General features: G+C 38.7%; 1 protein-coding gene across 6 annotated transcripts in view; it reads left to right on the top strand.

Moving 5' to 3' along the window:
* The first annotated feature begins 3,447 nt into the window (after window positions 1-3,447).
* Window positions 3,448-12,637, top strand: part of LOC140303074 (synaptotagmin-2-like) — a 34,088-nt gene continuing 24,898 nt past the window's right edge. The window contains exons 1-2 of one of the 6 annotated variants that reach the window (XM_072381683.1): window positions 3,477-3,534; window positions 3,797-3,818. The gene's annotated coding sequence lies outside the window, so the exon portion shown is untranslated. Of the gene's footprint in view, window positions 3,819-4,864; window positions 4,932-12,637 lie in introns of those variants that run through there. The other 5 variants (XM_072381681.1, XM_072381685.1, XM_072381686.1 and 2 more) reach the window with 5 other exon arrangements.

The following is a 12,637-nucleotide window of genomic DNA, read 5'->3' as shown; positions in this document are numbered from 1 at the left end:
CAGGCTCACTGAAAAAAAGAGGGGATGGAATGTTTAATCTCCATTTTTACCTTGAAAAGTAAAAACAAATACATAAACATCAGAGGTGCAGCGGAATCAAAGCAGCTAACTGCCCATTTGACCTCCTAACATGAATATACACCGGTGATCCCTGTCTTTTTGGGGTGCTTGTATAAATTGAATAGTGTAGCTTTTACCTGTGGGCTATGAGCCATATTAGGTCTCAGGCCTACTTCCAGGAGGTCCCTGGATGCTCCTGACATGCTGCAAAAGGGTCATGGAGCAAGAGATTTCCTCATTTAGATCCTGCATAGGAAAGATTTCAAATCCCAAAAAGAAGCCATTATAAAACGACTGATAAACAATATAATGTACTTTAGGAGTACAGTACCCACCAAAAATACGTTAACTAGCAAACTGAAATTTCGCAAAAGATAAGAAAAGAGAAATGGTAAAATGAGAGAAAAGCATAGGTTGGCCTCAGATTTAATTTTCCACATTGAATATGTTTGGATATCATCCACATGTAGATAAAAACAGAAGGCTACGATTTGCTAACCATCCAACCGCTTTTATGTACAATGGCATCAGGTGACAAAACTTTGTCCAGCTTTCATTTTGAATGGGGGCGTGTTGACCACTGTGGAGCTTCACCTCTTCTTGTAACAACACTCCATAAGTCTCTGGAAGCTGCGGAGATGAACTGCTGTAGTTTTTGAACAGCAAAATGTTTTTATTTTTATGAAAGACGATGTCTGGATGGCACACCTGCTATGTGCAATGAAGCAGCTCCAGAACAGATGTTGGCTTTTAGATTGCACACTGATAACATGCTGGATGGTCTCTTTTCTCTTTAGCCTAAAGGTAGCAGAATCCATGGTTTGAAAAGCCAATAGAAAACCATTTTTATAAATAGCAACATCTTTTTACTCGCGGTGATGTTTAACCCTCAGATATTTGCAGAAGTACCAGCGGGTCAAAGTTTTTAATTGTTTAATGAAATATCTCAACATACTTAAACAATTTGGACAAAAACATTTTAATTCAATATTCAGATTGGCACAATGAATATGGGGATTATCTGACTTCTCCAGTATCAACATTAGTTTGATATAGTTATTCATTTTAACATAGGCCACCTCGAGGTTTCCACATGGTAGGGTCAAGAGTTACGATATTTCAGAGATTCAGTAAAGTACATTCAGTTAAATAATCTCACAGTTATTGGATGGATTCTCATGGAATGGTTACATTTACAGTACTCTGCATAAATAAGTCTTAAGCCGTCCCCCATTTCTTCATGTAGTGCCAGGAAAATGTAATTCTTTGATAAATTGTCTGCTATGTGTTAACATACCACTAGGAGCCCGTCCAAAAAAAACTAAAAAAAACTTGGACAGATCTTAAAATAAAGCATGAAAGGTTATTGCTCAAGACCACTTTAAAAGATTACAAGTAAATCTGACTCATTGGATGCAAAAACATGAAGAAGTGAGGGGTGGCTAGAGACTTTCCAACAGTACAGTTTGTGTCCATCAGGTTGGATTGAATTAACTTTGGTATGACATGGGGCTCGAGTCGTATGGCTTTCTCGCCACCACCAAATCGTGATTGGGCTTCTCATCATGCACCATCACAATTTCAGTGTCCACTTTAGCTCAAAGCAAAGCAATGCTGTGTCTGAGCAGCTTTATCGAGCTGTATTTGCGGAATTTATCTCTCTTCACTCCTACTTCATTTTATGTATCTTCTTATGATTCACCTTTATGAAACCAGACCTCCACAGCTGCTTCAGGCTCTTATTCTGCCTCTAATCTCCATGCAGAATTACCTCTGTGCCTTTCTCTCATCTGTTACAATTTCTTGCAATAAAGTTCAGCGTGCAGCAATCACAAGGTATCCTCTGGCTGAATAATTGAATTTAATCAAACCTTTTCTCCCTGTCACTCTGTCCTGGAGCAGGAATATCAGCAAATGAGCCTAGCATGATGTAAGGTTCATATAAAAGGCAGACCGCTCAAGTGATGCAGCATCTCTGACTCATGTGATGGGGTTGCTATCTTCGTTGGTGATGTGTTGTGTCCTGACTGGTCACTGCTTTGTCAAGGGTAACGTCAAAGGCACTGAAATGATGCATCCCACTTGAAGGAAGGCTGGCTTCCTTGTTCTGTGTTTGGGCAGCGTTTTGGCAGCGTTCCCAGAAGCTCTAATAAGTGTAATGGTGAAATTGGCACTCTCACCAGAGTCCTGTCGTTGCTTTTCATTAACAAATGCTTCACTTCTAAATCAGCTGGATAGACTGTCAGAGCCCACTTTTAATTAGCTTCACATTTGAGCTGTTAAGGAGGAAAAAGATGACTGTCAAGCCCAAACAAAGGCATTCTTGATTTTGTTAAACAGTGAAAGCTGCTTTAAGACACTGTGTTTTGGTAACAGGTGCTTTATAAAAAGGAACGTTTAATGCTTCACATTGTAATTCTCACAGTTTAGCCTCATATAGCTTTCGATTGGTAGAAACATGAAGTTGCAATCTTTTGTATGAAGACTGATCTATTGATTTTAGATAGAATGAGACTTTCTTAAGTCAATTTACTCGATTTGGTTAAAACTGAGACAAAAAATATAGAATACAGGTAATGAAATACAGAAAAAAAATATTGAAGAGAAGCTCAGACATGGTGGTTTTATGAGGTCTTCTTGTTTTTATATTTCATTTCACTTGACCAACCCTTGAAGAAGTGACTTTTCATCAGAGAGATAACAAACTGTCAAAGTGAGGGTTTTATCAGTTTTGTAACCTATACTCCTCTTATACTTTAACATCTTTTGTTCAATCAAAATGTCTCCCTGACGGTGCAGTAGTAATCTCTGTTGCTCCAGCAGCTCATCCCATCTTCTGCTCTCCTAAATTATTCACCAGGTGCACATTGGATGCCTGTGAACAAGCACAGGAGGAACTACTGGTAGTTACTATTTCTGCTAGACCTGCTGAAAAAAGAAAAGAAAAAAAACTGTCCCATCTGCCTGCCTGTACACTGCAGCAAAACCAGCCCGAGCGTTTGGTAACACCCCCCCGCCCATCCACCCCTCCTCTTCTTTTAATCTCTCTGGTCTTCACACTTCACTACACTCAGGTTCCTGCAGAGTTCCTGCTGCAGAGACCTAAAACCAAGCACTGTGAGAGCAGCCAAAGGCTGCTGGTTACCATCTTCCCCCTTTCTTTTCCTCACTCATCGATTCTCCAGCTTTTGCACGTCCCTGCCTTTCCTCCTGCGTCTAATTCTCAAAGCTCAGCACTCCTTGTCTGCCTATGCTGAGGGAAAAAGTGATAGTGCAAAGAAGGAAAAGAGGAGGAGCAGTGTTGTTAGTGCGCCAAAGAAAACCTAACCCCCTCCCTACCCAGTTGATGACACAGAGGGTTTTTATTGAGTAGCCCCTCAGCCAATGAGCGAACAGTGCCGGGAAATACAGCAGTGGATCTGCACCGGCCCTGATGCTTGTGCTGATTCCAGCGGTAGAACTATGTTAATCTGTGTGAGTGTTTCCTCTCCTCTCTGATCTGAGTGCATGTCAGCAGCTCTTTGAGCCAAGAAAAGTCCTGTTTGTTAGTGTTTCCTCGGAAAGCAGTACCCCCAGGTGATACTGGGATCTGCCACTACTGGGGTTTTTTCTTTTCTTTTTTTTTTTTTGGCTATGTTTTTCAGGGTGGGATGATCCAAAGAGCACATTGTTAAGATTTTCCTCCTGTCAAGAAAACATATCTGACCCCGTTCTCTGCTTCCACTCCTTGTTTAAGAGGCAGCACATCTCTCCTCAAGGTAAGCAGCCTTTTTCCTTCTCCGTCCAAGGCAGCAACATCTATTACAGCAGCTGTGCTGCGTGGCAGGTTGTCACAGAGGCACCTAGCCTCATTATAAACCATCCTGAGTGTGGTGGGGAAAAAGCTCTGCAGAGAGAAACAAAGAGAGTAAATGGCTCATGGGTAATTAGAGCAGACAATGTTAGCGATTTGCCTGCCTCCTCTCCTTTTTAATGCACAGTCCTGCAGTAATACAAAATCTGCCAGAATGGAACTTTTAAAAGCCTGCTGGTAAGTCTTCTGGTGCATAGCCTCATGTAGTGCTGCAGTGTAATGTTACATAATAAAGATAGGGTAGAACTACGGAACAACATGAGAGAACAACAATATTTCAACATTTATCAGTGGTGAATTTTGATTTCCTTTAAAAAAAAAAAGGGGTAAAAAAATGTTAAAAATAAGAACAAATTATTTTCCAATAGAAAAAGGAGGTGACTAAACTTAGCATAACACTGCTTTTCACTGAATTCCACCTGTAATTATTTACCGTGTGTTACGTCTGGATGGTGAGAGTCACCTCTCTGTAATACGGAAAAACACACAGAGCGCACGCAAAGTCAAATTTGCTGAGCCAGCAAGAGCGGCCCAGCTCAAAGTCTGCAGAGCTCTCAGGGTTCAAATGAATCTCAGCTGTCCTATTAAACTAGTCCACTGCAGCCATGTATTGTAATGCATTTTGGTAATTTATTCCCTCTACTGACTCAAGTGGAAAGATAATAAAGCATCATTAATGTGCGTTTGAATTTTTGCACATTACAGTCTCTTACAGGGACTAATACTATAACAGCGCATCTTGGAATTTGTTTAATCTCCTTGTTTGTTGTTGTTGTCACATCATATTAATATATGTCTCAGTTTGTTAATCATTTAAGAAGGATTTTATTTCCAGCCACAGATTTGGGAGAATTTTTCTTTGCTTGTGCAGTATGTTCCTCGGCTGACAATGATGCAGGTCAGGTGACGCAGTGGTTTCTTTAGTCCCCAGGGGTGTTGTGAGTACATGACTGGGACACTCCTCAGTGTGAGGACTTCCTTTTGGCCTCGTCAGAGGTGAATCGAGGGAGTGTAAAATGTCAGTACTCACACACACAAACATGTTGACACACACTGGTGCATTTTGTGCTGCAATATGTTTATGAGGCTCAGTGTAACATATCTTGATGTAGCACATACCGGGAATGTAAAGTGAACATGATGAAATAAGAGAGCAGTCCTCTGGCTTTACATTTATCAATATACGCTTCAAATGTTGATATATGTCAACTTTCCTACTCCTCCTATGAGCTATTAAAATGATCACGATTAAGTTACAAGAGGAGAGACAACATGAGGTTCAATAACTTTCTTTTGAAGCCATTTTAAAGATAAAATGAAGAGAAATTAGGAGAAAAATATCAAGGCTCACCTAAGGTTGTGCTATTTTGCTGATTTTATATTTGGCTGCACACTGAGAAGATTAGTCAGCTCTGCAGACAGTGCTTGGCTTCTGATGATGAAGTCAGCACCGCATCTCTTTGATATGATTATACTGTTGGGTATCCCCTCTAAATAGCCTTAAATAGCTGCCATGTCAAACATGAGGACACATATTTTTAGCTAAGCTACCTCTGTGGCTGCAGGGACAGCCAGGCGATGTACTGTATGTGTGTTATTATCTTATCTTCTATCTATTGGACTGCCATGAAGACATGTGTAGACAGAACCGCAACACCAGCAGGTCAGTGTTGTTAGTGAACCTGTTAATATCTCAAAATGAACCACATCTTGGAAAGAAAAACTGGTCTAGGCAATCATTTTTTCCAAACTATGTGTCATGACGGTGTTGGTGATCCCGTCGTTCCACATAAGGCTCATGTTTGAGATTTTGTGTGGAATTATTCAGCAACTATTGAGTGGTTTGTCATGATGCTTGGTGCAAGTATTCAAGTCTCCTTTAGTAACACTTTGATTTTTTCAACTGGCATCAGCATTAAGCTAAAAATTCACTTTGTCCTTTGTTTATTTTAGTAAATATCAGACACTACAAATAAATACTACACTATGATTTAATGCTAGTAACACATTTTAGCACGCTAGCAAGCAAAATATTTCGAACAAACAAGAGCCAGGTTTTCATTGCTGTTCTGATTTTCATTTACAAACTGTGAATAACAACATCTGAACTAGCAACGACTAAAACTATGTAACTCACTGTTTCCAGTCTGAGCTGGCAAACTAGAAACTCACATGGTCTTCCCAGATGTGATATAATATCCCAGATATTAGTGGACATGAAAGGGCTGAAGAAGGGCTCCCTCTATTTAACTTTTTTTTGCATATTCACCACAGTTGTTGGGTTTTGTGCCTCAAAGGTTTTTCTCCAGTTAGGACAACATTGTCTTGTACTCAATAACAACCACAAGCAACAATCATTAATTTAAATGCTAGCGTGAATGCATTTAAAAAAACTCATGGCTTAAGACTGATAGTCTTGTTTTGTTGTGAGGTCAAATGAGTCTGCAGGTGTCAGTCCACATTAAATTTGGCCAGCTTTTTAACACGGTGTTAGAAAAATGTTGTTTTTGTATTAGTCTGACTTGTGCTTGTATACTGGGACAAAGACAATAGTCCAAATAATTGGCTTAGTTTAGGTATAACAGTGGCTCCACTTTACTGTACAGGAAAACTTCCTGAGTATTTCTGCTTGGTAACAGCGACCAGAACCTGACCTGCAGATTAGAAATTCACTGATGAAGCATATTCACTGGGTTAGTAATTACTCCTGGTTGTTGATAGTTGTTTCCATTGCCTGGAGTCTCCAGTTCAGTCCCTCTGAGTTTCCACATGACCGTTCCTCCCGAGGAGAGGTGTGTATGCCTGGAGCACCACTGCTGCTTAATGGTTCATGAAATGGGAGGCTTCATTGCAGACCCATAATCCTGTACTCACTACTCTTATTCACAGGCTGCAGAGAGCATCAGTGTACTTAGACCACACTTAAGATTGTGTTTTATACCTAAACGCTACACATAGGTTTGTGTGTAAAGTACACGTCAACCTTTACTAATGCATGAGATATAAACAGCTCCAGTCTATAAAATCACATTTGATGATGCTTTTGAGTTGAGATTTTGACAACTATTACAAAATGGAGTCAAAGGAATGTTTTACAGACCTTGCTGGTTCTTCAGTGTGTTTTCAGTTGAATCAAATCAGTGCAACTAGTCACTGCCTGGGTATACAGTAGGATTAACTTCTATGCATGGCTGACCTGTAAGGACGAATGTACCAATATGTAGCTCAGAAACAGAATCTCTGCCCTCTTTTTCCTTAAATACATTAAGGCTGTGTGCAACAAGCCATTAAATGTTGATGAAGACTGAGCTTTTTGTGGTCATCCAGTTAATCAGAGGAGATGGTAAATCTTTGTAGGGCTACCCTGAGGATCATATAAAAAATTATGCAATCTGGAAAAACAGCAGAAGAAGAGGAGGGAGTGACGGGAGCACAAGAAGTCTTATGTTTGGTGAAATAGTCAAAGTCAAACATGTGCTGACAGAAAACTAATAGGACATCTTGATAATTAATTTTTCAAGCACTTTTCTGGTTCCACCATCTTTCCTTCATAACTTTAATATTTTGGGGATTTTCTATGTCAGTTGAACAAAACATTTGAAGGCGCTGAGCCTTTTTGGCAGATTTTAGACCAAACCCTCATCAGAATGATCAAGATTCTTTTTTTCCTTCTTTGCTTCACTCTCGGGCTGCATGGTGCTCTGGTGGATAGCACTGTCACACACTGGGTACTCCAGCTTCCTCCCACAGTCCAAAAACATGCATGTTTTATATTTTTGCATATCATATTTTTTTTATTCATACTATAAATTGACCATAGGAGTGAAAGTACATAGTTATGTCATTTGACTCTATATTGGTCCTGTGATGGACTGGAGACCTGACCAGGGTGCACCCAGCCTCTCATCCAATTGTAGCTGGGATAGACTACAGCTCCACTGTGACCCTAAAACGAACAAAGTGGATGTAGAAAAAAAAAAAGATGGATGGATGGATGATTCACTCTCTTAATTTCTCAAGAGTGTCATAGCCAAGCTCAGATAAACTGACTGATAACTCATCACCAGACACCACACAAATATCACCGTCACCACAGTGTGTGAATTTATTTTCACAGTCAAAAAATAATATGGTAGACATTCTTGGTTTATACTTTTATTTAAGAAGTTTCTCATAAAGCTGCTTTATTACATCTTCTGTATACTTGTTCGGGAAGAGATCAATATGTCTCAGCAGTCTTCGAGAAGGTCAAAGATCATTTACATATTTCTAGAGTTGTGCATACAAATTAAACAGCAGTTGTGCCAGCTTTTGTTGTCTACTTGTGACACCAGCAGTGGAGCATTAAAATCAATTTCTTAAGTAAAATGATCTGTGCAACAACATGAAAGTTCCCCATGAGTAAATGTCCATGAAAAATTCCCCCCAGTCTAATAAAAAGTACCCTTCCAAATCATCACAAGATATATTTGAGGATTTTAACATGACTACCATGGTGGAAAAGAAGAAAATAAAGTTAGGATAACCCACAAAAATCCAAATAATTTTCAATCAATGTGTACTTTTTTTTTTTTTTTGCTGTTTTATGGAACACCGTGTCCAACAATTAACCCCTTCAAGCCAAAACTGTTATTCAAATACGCCTGTCTGGAGAATTAACATAGAAAAGTTGAATCTTAATGTTGTGTTATTGTATTTCAGACACTTTTTTTTATATTTGACACATTCACCTCCACTAATTTTACTTTTCTAATCTTTTTGCCAGGTTAGGCCATAAAACCGGTTAGGTTTGGGCACAAAGCAACATGGTTAGGTTTAAGCAACAAAGTAAAAAACAGCTTGTTAAACTTTCATAACGTGTGACAATGCAGGAGTGACGAGGCTTTTAAGCTAGAAAACAAGAAGATTTTATGCGTCTTGGGATGAGTAACGTTGTTTCTGGTCATACAGAATGGTAACATTTAGAGTCCTTTAAGCACGTGGAGCACAGACCTATTTTTGAATTAAATCCACTGGTCTTCTCGGCTAACATCAAAGAACAGTTGCGGTAGTGGAAAATGGAGGATGCCTAGATTGACATATCTATTTTGTTTTTACCTGTTCTTTGGATTTAGACCACTGTAGCACATTCTTAAAAGGTTCTCTTTCCATTCAGTAAGTAGCAACACGCTTTGTGTTTTAATGAAGCAGCACAGAAAGCTGTAGAAAAAATACTCTTCCCTCTTTAATTAGCAAAAGTCTAAAGTGAAATGTGATGTGAAATTGTTTTAAGGCTGAAGATAAAGAACATGTAGCCTGTCCAGGCGGTATAGATGATTGTTTACTGAACTTGTATCCCTCTGGCTTCTGTTTACTTGTACTTGTCATGTTGCCCCAGATCTGTGTAGCTGTCTCTAAATATCACTCGTTCCCTCCCTTCTGATTGCACCTTAAATACACCAATTCCCAGTTTTTGTCAGAGTTAAATAAAAAAGTCTGTGTGCTATCTATTTCTGTCTTTGTTTGCCGTCGAGATGGTTTCAGTCATTATGTCACAAGAAATCAATTAGTCTAATCACATTTAGAATTTGTATGTTGCAATACATTTCAAAGTTACATAGCTGTTGAGGTTATGGTGGTGGGAGCTTTTTGGGGACCTAATTGCAGACAGCAGATGGGAGGCAGATAGAAACTTAAATGAAAGTTTTATTAAAAACTGAAACCAAAAGCTCAATCTGACTGAAATAACCATAAACTAAACTAATGAGAAACACAAAAGACCAAAGTAACTCGATCAAAATCAGGAAACAGACTCCCAAGAACAAATTAAGTGATGTGAACTGCAAATATCAGACAAATAGTGAGACAAACAAAGAAGCATATATATGGGGAACTAATAAGTAAGTCACTGCATCTGTGACAGATTGACAGTGAACGGGTGAGTTTATGGAGCTGACGACCAAACAGGGGAACTGCGGACAGCTACTGGTGTGGAAACTGAACTGAGACGAAAGCAAGAACAACAACTACAGCACATCAAAGGAGACTAGAAACAAAAAGTCATTTCAAGAATTGACTTATACAAACAGAGAATAAATCCCAGTTCAAACCCATAACTGCAAAATACCAAGAACACAGACAAGAAGACAGAATCAAACAAAACACAGTAAAAACAAGACAAGGAAATCTAACCCAAAGTCATGAAATAAAACTGAGAAACTACAAACCCTCATTTATTATTATCTGGCTGCTGTCTGTCATCTTAATGCATTTATGTCATGAATACAGAACTATGGATGCTTCCAACAACACTGGTTAGGGTAAGACTCTTACTGCAGTGGCTGAGTAGCTCAGTTCAAATGTGAACAGTAAATAAATCAGTTGTGTGCTTGATCCCTGTACAAATCAGTTTCTCTCATTAGTGCCCCTTGCCCGAATGGTCTTTTTTTATTTTTACGATGAATAATACACAAGAATTCAGACTTTTGGAACGTGCAGGATGGAAATTCAGCAACTAACAGGCAGGCAGACAGTGGTTTGTTTTAATCTTACTACTTTTCATGTTCTATTTGTTTAATAAATTCTACATTTCAAATGCTACTTTCTCATCACATCTTATTCTATGAAGTAATCTTCTCATCATCATCTTGTCATACTGCATTCATGTTATCATTTGATTTAGTACTCATGAAAAAAACATTTACAGGTTATTTTCAAAATGGGTATTTACAGGAAAAAAATTTATTGAGCTAACGGCGTGTTGTTATTTAACATCATTTTAGTGATTTAGCTGTGCTTTCTTCTCATGATCAACAACTTTCAGCTTCAAATTTCTATGTGGCACTTCAATATGCCACAAGGACAGTCAAGAAATAAAACAAAGACAATCCATGTGAGCAAAATCTGGGCAGCGGCTCCAATTATCACTGTATCGCCAAATAGAGAAATGAATTATATAATAGTTATGAGATGGGGTTGCATGATGAGCATACGGATTGTCACACAATATATGTTGTTTTCATAAGTTAAGATATCCAGTTTTTGATTGGCCTGTCTCCTTCATTTTCATGTGCTTTGTGACCGTTAAACACCGAAGGAAATTGTTTGTGGGTGTAAGCCGCAAATGTTTGCCTTCAAGTCAATGTACATGTACAATCACAAGGGAAATTTAGATTAGATTCAGTTAATTACTTTTGTTAGTTCTACCCTGTGGAAAAAATTGTTTTTCTCTCCTTTAATTATGTAAGAAGCTGGGAATGCTGCACTGTAATATCAAGATGTTAGGTGAGTTGAATCTAGTTTGAGGGACAAGGAGGGCAGTTTGTCATGAAGAGTGGTGGCGACATGAGGGCACAGAGGAAAACACATGAGTCTGAGATTTAAAGGCAAAATGCAGGGAAGGAGTATTGAGGTCAAAGAAGATAATGACAGCATGAAAGCCCAAAAAGAGGGCATATCTCAGGATACTGCGGTACTGACAAAACAAAATTAGAGAGAACACAGCGTTGACCTAACACTCATCATTATACATCATATCAACACCTACAACATGTCAGTTGAACAATGACAAGACAACATCCAACACACTGAAGACAACCAGTCCAGGGATAACAAGATAGAAACAACTTTAGAAATAACATTAACTAAACTTAAGACAGTAAATCAACCTTGAATTGTCTTGTTGTCCATAGATTAAGATCAACTGAATTTTACTCATTCTAAGCTTAATTCTTTAAATATGTCGTTATGGCACCACCAAGTAACCAAGGCATCAGCTGCACAGACTCTGGAAAAACTAAACTGACTCTGGATTTGCAGAAAGGCCCCGAGAAAAGGTCTATCGCTCTTTTAATCTGTAAAACTTGTGTTTTAGAGGATATTAAATCAAATTTGCAATGAAAACTGCAGAGATTTTGAAAGAGAAGAAACTGTGTGTCAACAGCCTCAACCTACTGCACAATTATGATAATTATGTATCTTATGAATTCACTTCCTGTACATGTATGTGTGACTGTCTGCATGGGAATATTGAGGCCCAGTCCAGACTTCTCTTAGGTTTATCACATGCTTAATGTTTAGAATACACAAGATGCAATAAGTAAGTGAGTGCTGAGGGAAAACCATGTTCTAATGTCTTTACTTTCGAGGATCTGAATTACCCTCTATGATACTGCAGCTGCCATTTTCCTACCTGTGGCATTAATATCAATATTGACAGTCATGTGTAACTCTACCCCCAAACCTCTCCAGCCTTCAAATACTATAATCCTTTCATACAGCACATGAAATCTGATAAGACTGTATTTCTACATGTAGTTATATACATGAGCACAGGGACAAGACAAACAATATCGATTGTTTACAGTTTTTTGACAGTTTCACAAACTTCAGTTGGACTGTATAGTTGGACTGTATAGTCAAATAATTCTCAGTCATTACCAGTAAAATATACTATGACTACATGCAGTGACTCTCATCTCACACACTTGAACATCTGTTGAACAATGTCACACCCGTGTACATTTATTTCCTCTGTATGTGCAGGGTTTTCTTGTGCAAATTGTCAGTGTTACTGTTTTAAAGCAATCTCCCTCCTACTGACCTGGTTGAGTTATAATGCTCAGTGGGGAGGGTGGGGTGTGGGGGATGTTTGGACTGTGATTTCCTGAAGGACTAGTTGTATATTGGCAGACCATGGAAGGCTCATAAATTTGAATCACATTAGCAGACATTTTTAAATGTCAC

The sequence above is a fragment of the Leuresthes tenuis genome, unplaced genomic scaffold (genome assembly GCF_036924035.1).
Source record: "Leuresthes tenuis unplaced genomic scaffold, fLeuTen1.0.hap1 SCAF_3, whole genome shotgun sequence".
NCBI lineage: Eukaryota > Metazoa > Chordata > Actinopteri > Atheriniformes > Atherinopsidae > Leuresthes > Leuresthes tenuis.
This window is presented reverse-complemented; position numbering and strand designations above follow the sequence as displayed.